This window comes from Canis lupus, chromosome 4 (genome assembly GCF_048164855.1).
Source record: "Canis lupus baileyi chromosome 4, mCanLup2.hap1, whole genome shotgun sequence".
NCBI lineage: Eukaryota > Metazoa > Chordata > Mammalia > Carnivora > Canidae > Canis > Canis lupus.
In genome coordinates, this window is record NC_132841.1 from 25,086,790 (window position 1) to 25,106,354 (window position 19,565).

Genomic DNA, 19,565 nt, shown 5'->3' on the forward strand with positions numbered 1-19,565 from the left:
GCACGACCTGACCTGAGCTGAAACCAAGAGTCAGAGGCTTAATGGACAATGCCACCCTGGTGCCCCTACATTTTCTTTATCCATTCATCCTTCAGTGAACATTTAAGTTGTTTCCACATCTTGACCAGTGTGAATAGTGGTGCAATGGACATAGAAGTGCTAATATTGATTGGTGATCCTGATTTCAATTCTTTTGGATAAATACCCAGAAGTGGGATTGCTGAATGACACAATAATTCTATATTTTCAATTTTTTTATTTTTAAAAATTTTTATTTAAATTCCAGTTAGTTAACATATAGCATATTAGTTTCAGATGTACAATATAGTTATTCATCTATTCTATGTGATATCCAGTGTTATCACAAGTGCACTCCTTAATTTCCATCACTTATTCCACCCATTCCTCCCAACCACCTCCCCTCTGGTAACCATCCAGTTTGTTCTCTATAGCCAAGAGTCTATTTCTTGGTTTGCCTCTCTCTCATTTATCCTTTGCTCATTTGTTCTATTTCTTAAATTTCACATATTAGTGAAATCATATGATATTTATCTTTCTCTGATTGACTTACTTTGCTTAGCATACTAGTCTCTAGCTTCATTCATGTCATTTCAAATGGCACGATTTCATTCCTTTTTTATGGCCGAGTAATAATTCATTACATGTGCGTGTGTGTGTGTGTATACCACATCTTCTTTATTTTGATGGACACTTGGGCTGTTTCCACAATTTGGCTATTATAGACAATGCTGCTGTAAACACGGGGAGGGGAGCTTGTATCTCCCCCCGCCCTTTTTTAAAGATTTTGTTTATTTATAAATGAGAGACACAGAGAGAGAGGCAGAGACACAGGCAGAGGGAGAAGCAGGCTCCATGCAGGGAGCCCGATGCGAGACTCGATCCCAGGTCTCCAGGATTACGCCCTGGGCTGAAGGCGGTGCTAAACCGCTGAGCCACCTGGGCTGCCCCTCCCCCCTTTTTAAAGTAGTCTCCACACCCAGTGTGGAGCCCAACACAGACTTGAACTCATAACCCTGAGCTGAGATCAAGAGTGGGATGCTTAACTGACTGAGCCACCCAGATGCCCCAGAATGCCTTTGAATTAGTATTTTTGCATTCTGTAGGTAAATAGCCAGTAGTGTAATTGCTGGATCATAGAGTAGTTCTATTTTTAACTTTCTGAGGAAACTCTATATTGCTTTCCAGAGTGGCTGCACCAGTTTGCATTCCCATCAAGAGAATACTCCTTTCTCCACATCCTCACATACATCTGTTCTTTCCTGTGTTGTTAATTTTAGCCACTCTGACAGATGTGAGGTGATAGCTCATTGTGGTTTTGATTTGCATTTCCCTGGTGATCAGTGATGTTGAGCATCTATTCATGTGTCTGTTGGCCATCTATATGTTTTCTTCGGAAAAATATCTTTTCACGTCTTCTGCCCATTTTTAAATTGGATATTCATTTTTGGGGTGTTGTTGAGCTTGATAAGTACTTTATAGGTTTTAGATAGTAATCCTTTATTATATAAGTCATTTGCAAATATCTTCTCCTATTCAGTAGGTTGCCTTTTAGTTTTATTGATTGTTCCTTCACTGTGCAGAAGATTTTTTTTAAAGATTTTATTTATTTATTCATGAGAGACCCACAGAGAGAGAGAGAGAGAGACAGAGAGAGAGAGGTAGAGACAGAGGCAGAGGCAGAAGCAGGCTCCATGCAGGGAGCTTGATGTGGGACTTGATCCCAGACTTCAGGATCACGCCCTGGGCAGAAGGCAGGCACTAAACTGCTGAGCCACCCAGGGATCCCTGTGCAGAAGATTTTTATTGTGATGAAGTTCCAATGGTTTATTTTTGCTTTTGTTTCCCTTGCCTCGGGAGACATATTTAGCAGGAACTTGCTACAGCTGATGTCTAAGAGGTTACTGCCTGTGTTCTTCTCTAGGATTTTCATGGTTTCGGGTCTCATATTTAGGTCTTTGATCCATTTTGAATTCATTTTGGTGTTTGGTGTAAGAAAGTGGTCCGCCTTCATTCTTTTTTATGTTGCTGTCCAGTTTCCCCAACACCGTTTGTTAGAGACTATCTTCTTCCCTTTGGATACACTTTCCTGTTTTGTCGAAGATTAGTTGACCATATAGTTGTGGGTTAATTCTATTTTCAACATTTTGAAGAACCTCCACATTGCTTTTCATAGTGGCTACACCATTTTGCATTCCCGGCAAAAGTGTAGAAGGTTCCAGTTTCTCTGTATCCTCACCAACTTGCCTTTTACATAGCACTTGTTTTAAGAGTCAAATGATGGGCTCCTGACTGGCTCAGTTGATGAAGCATATGACTTTTGATCTTGGGTTGTGAGTTCAAGCCCCATGTTGGGTATCAAGGGTACTTAAAAATAAAGTCTTTTTATAGAAAGAGTCAAATGAAGTAGTACCAAAAAATCTCTTAATCTAAAAGCCTGAAAAATACCAAGAGTTTGGCAAAAAATTATTCTTACTGTTGGTCTCTTACTCACCACCTACTCTTACCAGGAACAGGCCCCTGAAGCCTCACAACCCATCTTCAAAATAACCCCAGTGGCACCTCTGGTTAGCAGCACTTCCAAGCCTCACACGACTAAATGCTATCACTTGCAGAATCCATGAAGCTCCAAGTGACTAGAAAGGAGTTTCATCGAATTCTGAACAGGAAGCAGCAATGGCAGCTGATAATCTGTGACCTGAATATAGCCATCCATTATCTCACTGTGGTTTCTTGTTTCTCTGACAGAGGAAACACCCACGACTTTCTTGAAGTTATTCTAAACACCCAGTTTCTTGTTTAGCTCTGGCAGGATAATGTTACCCCTGGGCACTCCTGTGCTTTGGGCTATGGCCTCCTTGCCTTCCTGGGGCTCCCGGGTGAGCAGCCAACCTGTGGGGTAACTGTCCTCTCATCTTGGTGGGTGGTGATAGGAACAAACCAGTAACGAGCCCAACCGTAGGTATAGCTGTTGGAAAAGGAAAGTAAACAAAGCAAGAAACCTTAACGACAACACCCACTTTTTGTTCTTCTTCAAGAAACCAATGAGGCAGAACTGACACACTGGGAGAGTATGTGTCACCAGTTCCTTCTTATCATCACTAGTTTCTAAATTGCACTCTATCTCCAGATGCTTCTCTCTGGTTCTGTTCTTCTCAGAAACAAGGTCCCCGTGGGTCCACCCTCTAGCTGAGGAGCAGAGCCTGGGCCCAAGTCTCAGGTTTGAGCAGAAAATGGATGTTGACTCTTGTTTTTTGTGAAACCCATTGTCCCGGAGGTTCTTGGCCAAATTGCACAGCAGGTAATTTGTTCTTTGGCTTCACCTTCCCCTGGCTGCCTCCTGTCCAGCCTGTTCTCTTCCAGAAGGTTTTGTGATACCATGTCACTTACTAGTGCATCTGGGAAATGCATTCTGGAGAATTATGGATTTCATGCGTTGCCTCTCTCAGGAGTACTTATATTTTAAAAGAGAACTCTCAAGACAGTAATGCTTAAATCAAAGGACTCCAGCTCTACGTGACTTCACGGGACCTGTGTTTGGTGGGGAGAAGGCCTGAGGACTCTCTCTGGCCCCCTGGTGGCCATCACTTCTCGGTAGGTTCTCTGGGTGTGGATGACAGCATGACTCTTGGTTTAAAAGACTGTTCTTTTTCTGAAGAGGAACAGAAAGGTGGAACTCCTATAATTTGGTCAGAACAAAATGGGGAAGCTGTAAAAGCAGGTGGCTACAGAGCCCAGGAAAATGTGATCAAAAGCTGCTCTCACAGGCACAGAGCTCGTGCTCAGAGCTAGAAGGCCCCAGGAAGGCTGGAGGAGTCAAGAGTCACTCAGGGATTCTGGGACCCAGTGGAAGCAACACACCACATTAGCAGGGATGAAACCAGCATACTGACTGCTTTGCCACATTGCCAGCAGAGCCCTGAGCAATCCTTCACCTCAGAGCTCATTCTCTTCAATGAAAAGACGCCAGGTGGGAAAAATACACACTGAGATGTTGATAGTGGCCCATGGGTGTGGGTTGAGAGGTGAAGTTGGTTTCTTCTCAGTGTTTAATTAGAGATGAAGAACATCTAAGAATGACAGAGTCAGAGGTTTATTGTGGGGATTTGACATCATGCAACCGTGGGAGCTGGTTCAACAGCTTGCATGCACTTGCTGCTTATGTTTTTGGGGCTGGGCCTGAAATCAGGAAGGTAGGTAGTCAGGAAGAACAAAGAGATGTGAAATATGGGGGAGCGGGAGCAAACCAGAAATTGCAAGAAAAATGTGGCACCACAAGGGTGAAGTAGAACTGTCATATCAATCTCTCACCGCCTCCACAACCTCTAGCTTCAGTGATGGCAATGATCTGCAGAAGGAGTTGGATCCTTTGGCAAGGAGCCACACGTTTGACCCAGGAGGTAGACAAGTCGAAGGACAAAATCTGTTGGGAACTGTGAGTCCAACTGCCCTCCTGTGCCAACAAGATGAGTCAGCAGATCTGAGACAACTTGTGTGAACTGTAATGGTGCCTGCCTCTATTCAGACCTCCTGCGCAAAAACATGGCTCCTTCCCTTCTGCCCTCCAAGGCCTATGCAAATTGTCTCCTGGCCAACTCTAGCCCAGAACCAGACAAGGAAAAAAATTCTGAAAAACATAGTTCCAATTTAGCTAAATTGACATAGTACAAAGCCATCATCATTCCTTTCTGTATTTGCCAAATCTTTTTCAATTAGCATGTATTACTTTGATAACTGGGAAAACAAAACTTAAAAAGCCCCTAGCATATCCAATGGTTAATAAACATGTGAAAAAATACTCAATTCTCTAATTAGCAGGAAAATGCAAATTAAAAGAGCAATAGGAGGGCAGCCTGGGTGGCTCAGTGGTTTGGTGCTGCCTTCAGCCCAGTCCCACGTCAGGCTCCCTGCATGGAGCCTGCTTTTCCCTTTGCCTGTGTCTGCCTCTCTCTCTGTGTCACTCATGAATAAGTAAATAAAATATTAAAAAAAAAAAAAAAGCACAATAGGAGATGCCTACACATCACACCAGAAAGGCTAAAATAAAAAAGGCAGACAACACTAAGTGTTGGTGAGGATATGGAGCAACTGGAGCTCTCAGACATTGCTACTGAAGTGTAAATTGGTTATAACCACCTTTGAAAAATATCTGACAATATCTATCAAAGTCAAAGATATGTATACCTTAAAAAAAAGATATGTATACCTTAGGATGAGCAATTATGATTTGTGCACTTTTCTGTATATATGTCACACTTCCACAAAAAGTTAGCAAAAAGAAAAAGACAAAAATTAGTAATCTCTGGTTTAGGAAACTAATCATAACAACTCTTATTATATCACAAACTGAGGGGATTCAAATGCAATATTGTGGATTACATTGCTTGGGGAAAAAAACCCTGAGGAATATATAGACATGGGAATAAGGAGAGAGAGAATATATTTTTAAAAGATTTTATTTATTTATTCATGAGAGATACAGAGAGAGGCAGAGACATAGGCAGAAGGAGAAGCAGGCTCCCTACAGGGAGCCCAATGTGGGACTCGATCCCAGGACCCTGAGCCAAAGGCAGACACTCAACCACTGAGCCACCCAGGTGCCCCAAGGAGAGAGAATATTGAACCTGGATTGGTATCTTCTTTTCAATCATAGTAAAATATATGTAATTTTTTTTTCTAAGAGAATATGTGTGGTTATACGTGTTACAGAGAAGGTACTGGTTAGTGAGAAGTGAGAAGGAAAGCAGGTTTCCTGTGTCCTTGGTTAGCTTTTGTCATGATTCATTCTGCTTCCTCAGCTAAGGCCTCATGACCAATCAGGGAAATTCACCGCCCCTTGGAGTCAGTCCTGTCATTGCCTGTGGGTGATTCTCTAGCCTCCTGAAGTCACACTAGACCTGATGACAGGAGCTCCTATGAGCTCAAGGAGTGTCATTGAACCTAGATCCCACTCTGTTCTTCCCCACTACCACAACACACACATTTAACCTCACCAGTGACCATCTCTGCCCTCAAAGTTCTTCATTTCATCAGGAGCCATGAGAAAGACCAGGATTACAAATTCAGGGAGGGCTTTATTTATTTATTTATTTATTTATTTATTGGAGACAGGGGAGAGTGGCAGAGGGAAAGAGAGAGAGAGAGAATCTTAAACAGGCTCCACACCCAGCATGGAGCCGAATGTGGGGCTTGACCTCACAACCCAGAGATCATGACCTGAGTCACAATCAAGAGTGAGATGCTTAACAAACTGAGCCACCAAGGTGCCCCTGAGTAAGGGCTTTAAAGGGCAGTCTTAGGACAGCAGTAGTGGCATCAATTTTGCTTTCCAGAGCATGACGTGTTTGCGTTTTTAGGCTCCTTGGGCAGTTGGTTCTTTATTTGGCTCCAACACCTTTCCTCTCCAGCACCATCTGGAGAGGAAAGGAACACAAAGCTCTTAAATATCTACACCAGAGCAGAGGGCAAGGATCACAGAAAAATCTATCTTTGACAATGCCACTGGAGAGAAACAATTGAGTACCTACTGTGTACTTGGGTATGATGCTCCCAGCAAGACACCCCCGCCTCTTGGAGACCAGCAGAGGGCTTAGGACTCAACCAAGTGCAGGTTCCCTAAACTAGAGCTTTTTAAGGGGAAGAGAAATCTGGATAAATTACAGAGGGTGACTCATTCTCCCTCTTCCTGGAAGCCCTGTCAATCTCAGATTTTATTCTACTAAAATCAGGTTAAAATAAACACCACAAACATTTATATGAAGAGAGATCTGGAAAGAATACAGTGCTTATTTTTGAGTGGTGGATTAGGGTTGATATTCCCTCTTTCTCATACTTTTTAAGGCAGCCTGTGTAATAAACACATCACCTTTAGAAAGGAAGCACTTGGAATCAAACCTCAGCTTTGCTGTGTACTGGCTATGGGAGTTTGGGCAAGTTACTTCACCTGTATGAGCTTTAATCTTACTATCTGTAAATGGGGATAATAAAAAAACCTACCCGAATAAAATGATGCACATGAAGTGCTTTCGAACAGTGTCTTATGCAAAGAAAATACTCCATCAAGGCAAAAGGAGGAGGGGCTCAGCCATGGAGTTGGGGATCGGAGTTAAATCGGACTGTGAATCTTTCTTTTTTGACCTCCAGTTGATGAGCCATCTCTTTCTCCTCTGGGTTACTGTCCTCTGCCCCCAAAGCTCAGACTCAGACATTAGAGTAATCGCCCCCAGTTAGCTCTGCTCTGGCAACATCTCTGATTCTAGAGAAGCCTGGTGCACACTGGCTACCAGATGGTTTTTTGCCATGATCTGGGTGCAGGGGGACCCCAGCAGCTCAACACAAAGCTCCTATCATTTTCTCTCCTGTTCTGACATGCTGTGTCTGCTTTAAAAACCTCTTAAGATTGGCCCCTGGAGCCTCTCTCTGTGTCTCTCATGAATAAATAAATTAACAACAACAAAAAGGGACACCTGAGTGGCTCAGTGGTTGAGCGGCTGCCTTCGGCTCAGGTCGTGATCCAGGGGGTCTTGGGATCAAGTCCCACATCTGGCTCCCCGCAGGGAGCCTGCTTCTCCCTCTGCCTAGGTCTCCCCTCTGCCTCTCTCTCTGTCTCTCATGAATAAATTAAAAAAAAAAAAAAAAAAAAGATTGGCCCCTTGAAATCATACCTCTTTAGTTCCTGGTGCTGGCAACTCATTTCACTTTGTTTTTTTTTTTTTAATTCCACTTTTAATAAGACATTCACTGCTAAGTCATCATCAAGATAGCTCTAGAAAAGGGACATAGTCCTTAGAAGAGGCATTCTCCTTGTTTTTTTCTGGGGTTGTTCCTTTTCCTATAAGTGGATGCTTGCTCTGGCTCCCCCGGCCTGGCCTGGCCTGGCACTCAGCGCACACCCTGGGTCTTGCCTGTTGTCACACTGAGCATGCCTCCTGCAACCGTGGCTGGGGCACACATTCTCCCATATTTGGGAGTAAGCTGGAGACTTGGCGGCATGTGGGTTTCTGTTTAAAATTCCAAAGCCAGCGGGGCGTATATTATCCATTTCCTCAAATCCAACACGCTGTAAAGCATGAGTCAGAGTCGGATAAGCTTCTTCCCAGGGGAAGTTGTGTCAGTTGGTTAGTGAGTGTAATTAAACAAGGATAATGTTCACTGGCATTAGCTGCAGATTAATGCAGAGGAAAACAAAATCTCCATCTTGAGTTTCCAATCTTCCTGCCAAGATAAGACAACTTCACCAAGTGTCACCGATCAGAGAAGGCAATCCAACCTTTTTTTTTTCTAAATAGATTTTCTTTATTCATGAGAGACAAAGAGAGAGAGAGAGGCAGAGACATAGGCAGAGAGAAAAGCAGGCTCCCTGTGGGGAGCCCGATGTGGGACTTGATCCCAGGACCCTGGAATAGGACCTGAGCCAAAGGCAGACTCTCAACCACTGAGCCACCCAGGCGTCCCAGCAATACAATCTTAATGCAATTTGAGGGGCATAGGAAGACCCTTTCACTAATTGTCTCCCTACACATAAGTGAATAATGCAGATATTAGGAACTTTGGAGAGGAGATGTATATTGTGATTATTTTTAAGGTATTTTGCAAGGGGGGTTACATGTTAGCTAATCTCAATGAGGATTATTTTATCTGATTTAATCGTCATCACTCAGGGCCAGGTGGTTGAAAGCAGACTCTGAGGGAATGGAACATGGGACAGATAAATTTTGATAAGCACTGGGAATGATATTCAGCTTATTGTGCTTTGCATACCACTGGGTCCTTTGGGAGGAATGACCAGGAGGAAAGTTAGGAAATGAGGGGTGTGTAAGGGATATTGGAAACCCATGGTTTCTATTGCACATTTTAGCCTAGACAAACCCTTTTCCATATTATGGAAGTCACAAAATAGAAAGTCAATTCCACAAAGGCTGTTGAGATCATTTAGTCCAACCTCTCTTCAAAGGAGAGCAAACAGAGGTCCACTCAGAAAGGTTAAGTAATTTGCCCAAATTCACCCAGCAAGTTAGTGGCAGAGTTGAGACTTAAGTCCCCTCTTTTCTTTGGTAGTGGAGCTGCTCCAGGAGCCACAATTGCTGACACTCAGGTTGACCTCACTGGCCCATCCTGCAAATATCCACTTGGTCCTGCCTTTTCAAATATAGCCTCTGCACAGGGGAGGAGAAGCAATGCTACAGTATCTGAGAAAGTACAGTGTCTGCCATTAAGGTCCCTCCTGGCTTGATCAGCATAAATAATTCTAAAATGTATTTTTCTTTGTTCCAGTAAAAAGTGTGCTAAATTTCATATAACTGAGATGTAAAGCTTACTGTTGACTAGACCAACTTCTGGGGTTAAAGAAAAAGGATTCTTGAATGTTCTTTTAGCTATCTGATGAAGCATTCCCCCCTCACCCACCACCCTCCCTGCCCCGTACCTTCCACTTGACCAAAGTATTTAGAAATATACCGGTCATGGGCACCTGGGTGGCCCAGTCGGTTAATCATTCGACTCTTGATCTTGGCTCAGTTCATGGTCTCAGGGTCCTGAGATTGAGCCCTGCACTAGGTTCTGTGCTGGGCGGGGACTCTGCTTCAGGATTCTCTCTCTCCCTCTGCACCTCTCTCTCCCTCCCCCCCTGCTTGCTTGCACATATATGCTCTCTTTCTCTTTCTCTCTCTCTCTCAAATAAATAAATAAGTAAATCTTTTAAAAAGGGAAATATACTTGATATTTTTGCCATTTCTCTGTGTTTCAGTGTTTTCAAGTGCTCCTTCTGATGTAGGTCAAAGCATTTTGTTTTTCTTAAATGTAAGATTGTATTCTTTCTGCCCAGATAGCATGGGAAAGACTTTTCCAAATAAGGAAGTTTTGCTGGAGTGTGTGTGGCTCAGGCAGCAGCAGTTGCTGCCATCCTAACTTAGTCAACTACAGTAGCTCCCCTCTCCACTAAGCCAGGAAGCATTTAGGGACCCATTAGCACTTCTGCACAGCTGAACCATTGGGGTTGGAGGTGCTGCCAGCAGGTGGTTGTGGCAACCAGAGGCACAGAAAAAAAATTGTAGAGAACGGAAGGTTTGGTTTCAGTATAGCTCTGCTCTCCACATTCTCTCTTCCCAGCCCCAGCATCTAGCAAGTATTTATTCTCTATTCAGGACAGATAGTGGGTGCTCTGATTTTTTTGGACTCAGATAGATATGAGTTAAAATCCTGGTTCTCCATGTATAATCTGTGTGACCTTAATAACTTGTTTAGACTCTTCCCCCCTTTTTTAAAGATTATTGATTGATTGATTGATTGATTGATAGCATGAATGGGGGCAGCGGCAGAGGGAAAGGGAAAGAGAATCCCAACCAACTCTGTACTGAGCACAGAGCCAGACAAGGGGCTTGATTTCACAACCCTGAGATCATGACCTGAGCCCAAATCAAGAGTCTGATGCTAAACCAATGGAGTCACCCGGGTGTCTTTTACTTTTTCCCCTTCTTTTAAAATAAAAATTATACTGCTTATCTCATGGTGTCGTTGTGAGCCATAAGTAACCTAACAAATTTAATGTATGTGGTATGTTCCAATTCCCCTTTGTAAGCTATAAAATTACTTGTTTTCCATCTTTTTAAAAGCACCTCCTCTACTATCAGAACATCTTAGTTCTGTACTTAAGCAAGGGTTAAGAGGTAAGTGTAGTTATTAAAATAATTTGTGCTGAGGTGTGAGTGCCTACAATAAAAATGTATTAGCCCATATGAATTTCTGACTTCTGTAACCAGGGATGTTGTTGTAAGCAAAATGAAGAATGTCCTTGCAATAATTAAAGACATATCTTCTTTTGTAATGCTCCTTAAGTTACATCATTATGTCTTACTCCATTTGTCCCTAAAGCCTACTCAGGCCTTTAGGATGAGAAGAGGCAAGTGCTCCATAAAAGTCTACACTATTCTGGAAACTTGATAAATAGGATCATATTTTTTTCTTTCTAGATAGAAGAATGTTCATCATCATATTTTCAAAAATGTTGAGAGACACATATTCTTCTAGACTGCAAAGTTCAGATCATAATATAGTGAGTCTTTTTTTTTTTAAGATTTTATTTATTCACGAGAGATACACAAAGAGAGGCAGAGACACAGGCAGAGGGAGAAGCAGGCTTCTCGCAGGGAGCTCCATGTGGGACTCGACCCCGGAAGCCACCCAGGGGTACTGAGAGAATCTTAAGTAGACTCCATACCCAGGGTAGAGCCTGACTCACCGCTGGATCTCACCACCCTGAGATCATGACCTGAGGCAAATGAAGCCGGGAGCTTAACTGACTGAGCCACCCAGGTGCCTATTTTAACAATTTTAGGTGCTGGAAAATTCTGTATCTTCTCAATTTCAATCTTTTGGGTTATAAAATATAAATTTCCCAAATTAACAAAAATTAAAATCCTGGAAAATAGTCTTTCCATAATTTGAGATAGGACAAAACACAGTGACAGAATTTAAAAATTAGACCACTATGCACAGTTTGAGCTTTCCTTCTAATCTGTCTCTTTTGCTTTAGTAGGATAAATGTAAATACATTTTGGATTAGCTTGGTGTCATTATGTGAAAAGTGGAGTGTTCTTAGTGGATATGATGTTCCTATTTAGGGCGATGGAAATGTTGTAAAATTCATTGTGGTAAGGATTGCACAACTCTGTGAATATATTAAAAATCAATAAATTGTGCACTCTAAATGGGTAAGTTGCGGAGTATATAAATTATATCTCAATAAAGCTGCTACACACACATACACACAGAAAGATAGCCTCAAGAAAAGCACTTGTTAGCTTGTAGGTACTTACAAGTTGGGTGGTTAAAGGCTATAGGACTCCTAAGGTCTGGAAAATGGCCCTGGTATCCATTTGGAGATCCTAGTGAGTGGCTACTAGTTGAGTCCAAGCATTGGTGGGTCGAGCTGGGTTGAGAATCTCACAAGCTCCCCATTTTGCATCCTGGTTCTTCTGACCAGAAACATGAATAAAGCAATAAAAAAAAAAAAAAAAAAGGCTAGGAAATGTCTTCTAAAATACATTTAAGCAGTGATTTCTATCTAGTATTGCTGCTGTTTTCTTCTAAAAAATCAAATTTCTCTTTCAGTCCTATAAATAGAACACGACTTATTGAAGGGATATCATTATTTAAGATTGGAGTCGCAAGAGAAATCATATAATTACTAATTCCACAGGCAATGAATTAAAATGGAGTGTTCAAATCAGCCAGAGGGAAATGAGACAGGATCTTGGGGAAAATGCTAGATTATTAACAGAGTTCTCTTGCACTAAAACAAAAAGCCTTAGGGGTCAACATGAAATTTAGCTGGACTTGCTTTGCTTTGAAGATCCAAATGACCAATGGAATATTTAAAGGAACTCTTTGTAGATTAGGAAATTTAATACTGTTAGTAGTTGTTTCAAGATCAATTTTGGTAAAAAAAAATAGTACCACAAGTTCATTAATTTTTGTGCCCAGGAAATTTTTCTTCCTTGGTTTATAAAATGGAAACAAATAACTAAAAGGACAATTCAAACCTTAAATCAGCAGCCTCCATTTTCTCTGAAACACCAAGAGAGCAGGGTGAAAATTTCCAGCTCAAAGCATGATTTGATAATTTAAGAATGCCTTTAAATTAGTAAACACTCAAAATTAAGGTTGACTATACATTTAAAAATAATTTTTAGAATTTCAAAAGCAATGCATGTTCATCATAAAAATACAAGAATGTAGGGGCACCTGGGTGACAGTTAGTTAAGCAATTGATTCATGGTTTCAGCTTAAGTCCTGATCTCAGGGTCCCTAGGATCAAGCCCCATCTCAGGTCCACAATCAGGACTGAGTCTGCTTAAGATTCTCTCTTCCTTTCCCTCTGCCCCTCCCCCTACTCTCTCTCGCTCTCTAAAATAATTAAATAATTTTTTTCAAAAAATGTAAGAATGCAACAGCATATAAATCATTACTAATAATTACTATCAATTAATACGTGCTTACAAAGTGCCCAGTAGTAGGTTTAGAGGTATCTAATTTAATCCTCACAAACACCTAGATAAGGTAGTTATTATTATAGTTTCCTTCACTTTGCAGACAGGGAAAGTGAAGTTCAGCGAGGTTAAGTAACTTGCTTAAGGTCTCACGTCCTGTGAATGGTAGAATCAGTATTTGATTTGATTTGATTTGATTTTTTTTACTGCAGCACTTTATTTTCCTCACACAATGAGGCATCCCTGGGGCCTAATGTTCTCACATGACAATAGAAAACCAAAACTTGTCCACGTCTCTTAAAGAATTTAAAATTGTGTACAGGGCAGCCCCGGTGGCTCAGCAGTTTAGTGCCGCCTTCCGCCCAGGGCGTGATCCTGGAGACCCGGGATCGAGTCGCGTCGGGCTCCTTGCATAGAGCCTGCTTCTCCCTCTGCCTGTGTCTCTGCCTCTCTCTCTCTCTCTCTTTCTGTCTCTCATTAATAAATAAATAAAATCTTAAAAAAGAGAGAGAGAGAGAGAATTGTGTACAAAAACCTTACATAAATTAAAAGGATGAATAAATTTACTGTTGGAAATGCAAACCAATTTCCAACTCAAGGCAACTAACAACCCACTGTGTTTTGGCAGGAAAATATCTGGTAAGAAAGGAAAGTGGGTTTACCTAGGCTCATACCTTCCCAACCCTGTCAGACCGGCAAGACAGAAATGACAACTGGTTCAGGACTCTTGCCAGCCTCTGGCAAGATTTTCTAGAGAAATCTTGGAAGAGGCAGCCCTTACACATTAATATCCTGCACAGATCAAGAACCTCACAGTCAGGAGCACCTGGGTGGCTCAGTCAGTTAAGTGTCTACCTTCTGGGAATCCCTGGGTGGCTCAGCAGTTTAGCGCCTGCCTTTGGCCTGGGGCGTGATCCTGGAGTCCCACATCAGGCTCCCTGCATGGAGCCCGCTTCTCCCTCTGCCTGTGTCTCTGCCTCTCTCTCTGTCTTTCATGAATAAATAAATAAAATCTTAAAAAAAAAAAAAAAAAGTGGGGCAGCCCTGGTGGCTCAGAGGTTTAGCACCGCCTTCAGTCCAGGGCATGATCCTGGAGACCCAGGATTGAGTCCCACATTGGACTCCCTGCATGGAGCCTGCTTCTCCCTCTGCCCGTGTCTCTGCCTCTCTTTCTCTCTCTGTGTCTCTCATGAATAAATAAATAAAATCTTAAAAAAAAAAGTGTCTGCCTTCTACTCAGGTCATCATCCTGGGATCCTGGGATTGAGCCCCATGTCAGCAGGGAGCCTGCTTCCTCCATTCATGCTTGTTCTGTCTCTCTAGTGTTCTCTCACTCTCAAATAAATAAATAAAATCTTAAAAAAAAAAAAAGAACCTCACAGTCTTGCAGATTCTAAAATGAATGGATTTCTCGTCCATAAACATGTTCTCAACCTCAGGATGAAGTATGATGGACAGTGAAGGTAGAATGGAGCCCCCAGTCCACACGGAGTACTTGCGTTCAGGAGGAGAGATGATCTCGCTCTTCATTGTGCTGGGCGTCAGAGCTGTGATCTCCTTCTTCATCCGGTCTGCATTGCTGGGGTACATGGCATTCCCACCAGACAGACTGTGTTAGCATAGATGTCATTCTGGATACCAACATCATACTTCATGATGGAATTGAAGGCTGTCTCCGGTATCAAAGGATGCCATACCCAGGAAAGAAGGCTGAATGAGAACCTTGGGATAGGTGGAGCCGCTGTTGCCACTGGTGATCACCTGCCTATCTGGCAGCTCGTAGCTCTTCTCCAGGAAGGAGGAAAATGAGGTGATGGCTATCTCTGCTTGAAATCCAGGGCAATGTAGCAGAGCTTCTCCTGGATGTCACACACAATTTCCTGCTTGGCTGTGGTGGTGAAGCTGTAGCCATACTCTGTGAGGATCTTCAGGAGGTAGCCTGTCAGGTCTTGTCCAGCCAGGTCCAGATGCAGGATGGTATGGGGCAAGGTGTGCCCCTCATAGTTGGGCACAGTGTGGGTTACCCCATCCTCAGAGGCTATGACAATACTAGTGGTGTGGCCAGAACCATACAGGGACAGCACAGCCTGGATGGCCACATACATGGCTGGAGGTGTTGAAGTTCTCCATGATCTGAATCATCTCATGATTGGCCTTGGGGTTCTGGGGGACCTTGGTCAGCAGGATGGGGTGCTCCTCGGGGGCCACGTGCAGCTTGTTGTAGAAGGTGTGGTGCCAGGTCTTCTCCATGTTGTCCCATTTGGTGACAATGCTGTGATTAATGACATTCTTGAGGGTGAGGATGCCCTGCTTGCTCTGGGCCTCATTGCCCATGTAGGAGTCCTCCTGGCCCATTCCCACCCATAAGACCCTGGTGTCAGAATCAACAGATGATGGATGGGAACATGGCTCAGGGTGCATGGTCTCCAGCAAAGCTCGCCATGCGCATGCCACATCGGTTGTCAGTGATGAGTTCCAAACTCCTCTTCCATTGCGATTGCTGAAGGTGGTGGGAGAATGCAGAATGCAGGCCGGCTACAGCAAGTGAGCTAGAATCAGGATTTTACACCATGAAGTTGCATTCAATGTCTAAGTGCCTAAATTCCTTTATCCTTTAAGTAAAGTTCTCATCAACTTCTATAATCATCCTCCCTCAAATTAACTATTATTTACTGTTCACTGTAGATTAGAAAGATAAAGTTTGGGCAGCCTGGGTGGCTCAGCGGTTTAGAGCCGCCTTCAGCCCAGGGTATGATCCTGGAGTCCTGGGATCGAGTCCCGCATGAGGCTCCCTGCATGGAGCCTGCTTCTCCCTCTGCCTGTGTCTCTGCCTCTCTCTCTGTCTCTTTCTCTCTGTCTCTCATGAATAAATAAATAAAATCTTAAAAAAAAAAAAGAAAGATAAAGTTTAATAACTGGAGAATAACCATTAGCTTTCTCATAAAAATATCAATGAATCAGATGTATTATAAAAGATACAAAATTAATCAGATGTATAAATGTATTTAAATGTAATTAAATATAATTAATTATATAAAATTTATTACATATATAATTAATGTATTATAAAATATAATTAAATATTCATAGACTTAGATGTCAACCCAAGAGAAATGAAAACTTATGTCTACATAAGAACATGTATCTGAATGTTCATAGCAGCATTACTGATAATACTGAAAAAGTGGAAACAATCCAAATGCCCACAAGCTGCTGATTAATAAGCAAAATATGGCATATCTACATAATGGAATATTATCAGTAACAAAAAAAAGTGAGGTACTGATACGTACTATCATATGATTGAGCCTTAAAAACATGCTAATTGAAAGAAGTGAATCACAAAGAACCACATACTGATTGTATAATTCCACTTATATGAATTGCCCAGAATAGGTGAATCAATAGAGACAGAATATAGATTAGTGGTACCTAGGCCTTGGGTTAAGGGTGTTGTAATAGGGAGTGACTGAGAAAATTGGGGATAATGAAAATATTCTAAAATTGATTGTGGTGATGGTTTCATAACTTTGTAAACATATTAGAAACCATTGAACTATATACTTTAAATGTGTGAATTTTATAGCATTTATAATAAATCTTAATAAAGCTGCTAAAACTTCGTAGCAGTGGAAGAACATCATTATCAAAATCCATTTGGTTATTTCAACCCATTCTTGAAATCTAAACAACAAATAAAAATATAATCAAGAACACCTTCATAAATCAAAGTAGTTAGTTTACTACTCAGATATGACAAACTTTTAATGAGAAAACAGCTGTTTTAAAACCACAAGAAACAACCACAAAGTTATGTAAATGGTTAGAGGAAGAAAAGAAAGATTATACAAGAATCTAAAGCATGTCTCAGATTTAATCTAGTTTGCATTGGTTCATATTTGGATTTTAAAGATGACTTCTCTAATATGATTTTAAAATATAACAAATTTCTGGCAGGGAGACAGGTAAACTAGCTGTGAGGGCACAGTAGCTAAGCTGTGAAGATGGCCCCTGGTATACTCCCTGTTATTCATGCTTTTGTATGGTCCCCTCTCACATAGAATCTGGATTGACTTCATTCTTTTTTTTTAATTATTAATAATTTAAATTAGACTTAAAGTTTCATACAAAATTTTGAAGCTAGATGATGGGTGCATGAATGCTCATACACTTTTTGCATTTTTTTTTTGTTTGAACATTTCTCTACCTTTTTGTTTTGTTTTGGTTTAATCAAAAAAATACAGTGAAAATGACATTAGGTCAGTTCTAGACTTAAGAATACTCAGCAATTTTTGCTTCTGTGCTTTTTTTTTTTTTTTTTAGAAAGAGGGGAGAGAGCACTCCTGCTGTGTGTGTCAGAGGAGGCAGTGTGAGGAGGTAAAGGGCAGAGGGAGAAGCCCAGCATTGGGGGGGCGTTGATCTCACCACCCTGAGATCAAGACCTGAGCTGAGATCAAGAGTCCCATGCTTTAAAAAAAAAAAAAAAAAGTCCCATGCTTAACCAACGGAGTCATCCAGGGGTCCTGTTTTTACATTTTTAAAAATTTATTTATTTATTTATTCATTCATTCATTCATTCATTCATGAGAGACACAGAGAGAGGCAGAGCCATATGCAGAGGGAGAAGCAGGCTCCTCCAGGAAGCCCCAAGGGGACAGATCCCAGGACCCCAGGATCACCACCTGAGGGCAGACACCCAACCACTGAGCCATTCAGGCGGCCCTGTTTTTACACTTTTGAAGAGAGTCCTAAAGTGCCATGTAGAAAGTCTGGCTTTACTGCAGGAGAGATTGTAGAGGCCACTTTTAGGCAACCAACTTAAACAATGGAAACCTGAGTGCGGTAGAAGGGCCCAGAGTGATCCCCCAAGCTGAATATAAACAGGCCCATTAGGTGACCCACCTCAAAATATCCATAAACCCAAGCTGACCAATGGGTTACTTACACCTGGACACAGGTATCAAAAAAAGAAAATTGCATAGTTCTTATCCCTCCTCACCTTCCCTCTTAACTGCAGCACCCCCCAACCAGTCTCCTGGCAGTCTCTCCTTTGCTCCTTCTGCCCGCTGTTCCCCTTACAGTGTATTCAATAAACTTCCATCTTGTTTGTTCTGCCTCGGGTGAATTCTGTTACCACCCGCTGGTGGCCTCTGCCCAATCGGATGGCCCCAAAGACATCACATGGAGAAGTGACTCGGGGGAGGCCAGGTAGAAAAAGAGAGACCTTGAGACTGCATGGAGAAGGAGGCCCAGCTTTCCCAGCAGCCCATATATGCCCTCTCCCTCCTTCTAACCACCCTCAGCGAAGTTCCAGACATGGGAGTGTGCCATCTTGGATGATCCAGCCTAGTGGAGGCCCAAATGACAGGGGCTTCATCTGACCTCACATGGAGGAGAACTCCCAACTGAGGCTGGTCAATCCACAGAATCATGACAGAGAATACAATAAAGCCACTGAATTTTGGAGTGTTTTTATTATGTAGCCATGAATGATTGAAATGAAAATTTTTGTTTTGTATTCCTCCAGTCTTTTAATCCCACAAGTGTTTGCTGTTCTTAGAGCTCTTTGGGGGGAAGAAGCTGCCATAGTTTTTCATTTCAAAAACTTTTTTTTTATAAATAATTTCAAATTTACCAAAAAGGTGGCAAAATAGTACACAGAAACCCCCCATCTTGATCCTCCACTTACTATTCTTTTTTTTTTTTTTTTTAAGATTTTACTTATTTATTCATGAGAGACACAGAGAGAGAGGCAGAGACACAGGCAGAGGGAGAAGCAGGCTCCATGCAGGGAGCCCGATGTGGGACTCGATCCCCAACCTCCAGGATCATGCCCTGGGCTGAAGGCGGCACTAAACTGCTGAGCCACCCAGGCTGCCCCCACTTACTATTATTTCTTAATCGTTTGAGAATAAGTTGTAGGCACAATGCCCCATTACCCTTTAATATTTCAGTTTGTATTTCTTGAGTGAAAGGATTCAATACAACAATCAAAATCAGGAAATTAAATTGATCCAGTAATATCATCTAATCTATATACCCCATACAAATCTTACCCATGGTCTCAGTAATGTCCCTTATGGGTCCAGGGTTTGATTTTATTTATTTATTTTCATTCATTCATTCATTCATTCATTCATTCATTCATTCATTCCAGGATTTGATTTTAGAATCACATGTTGCATTTAGTTGTTGTGTTTCTTTAGTGTTCTTCAATCTGGAAGTTTCTCAGTTTCTTAGTTATCTTTCATGATCTTGATCTTGATAGTTTTGGACAGTCCAAACCAATTACTTTTGAGAATGTTTCTCAATTATGGGAACTTGTCTGCTGTTTCTTTATAATTTAGGCATTTCGATAGGAATCTCACAGAAGTAATGCTGTGCTAGTCTCTGGGGATCATATGAGGAGGTACATGGTATCAATTTGTTCCATTAATGGTGATATCAACTTTAATTACTTAGCTAAGATATTGTCTGCCAGGTTCTCTATTGTAACATAATTAATGATTAATTTGTAGCAAAGATCTTTGAGATCATTTGAATGTCTTGTTTCTTATCAAA

At 41.8% G+C, this 19,565-nt stretch overlaps 1 pseudogene; it reads right to left on the reverse strand.

The window, feature by feature from the left end:
• Positions 1-3,602: 3,602 nt before the first annotated feature.
• On the reverse strand, positions 3,603-15,259 carry LOC140632172 (actin, cytoplasmic 3-like; annotated as a pseudogene).
• Between the last annotated feature and the right edge of the window lie 4,306 nt (positions 15,260-19,565).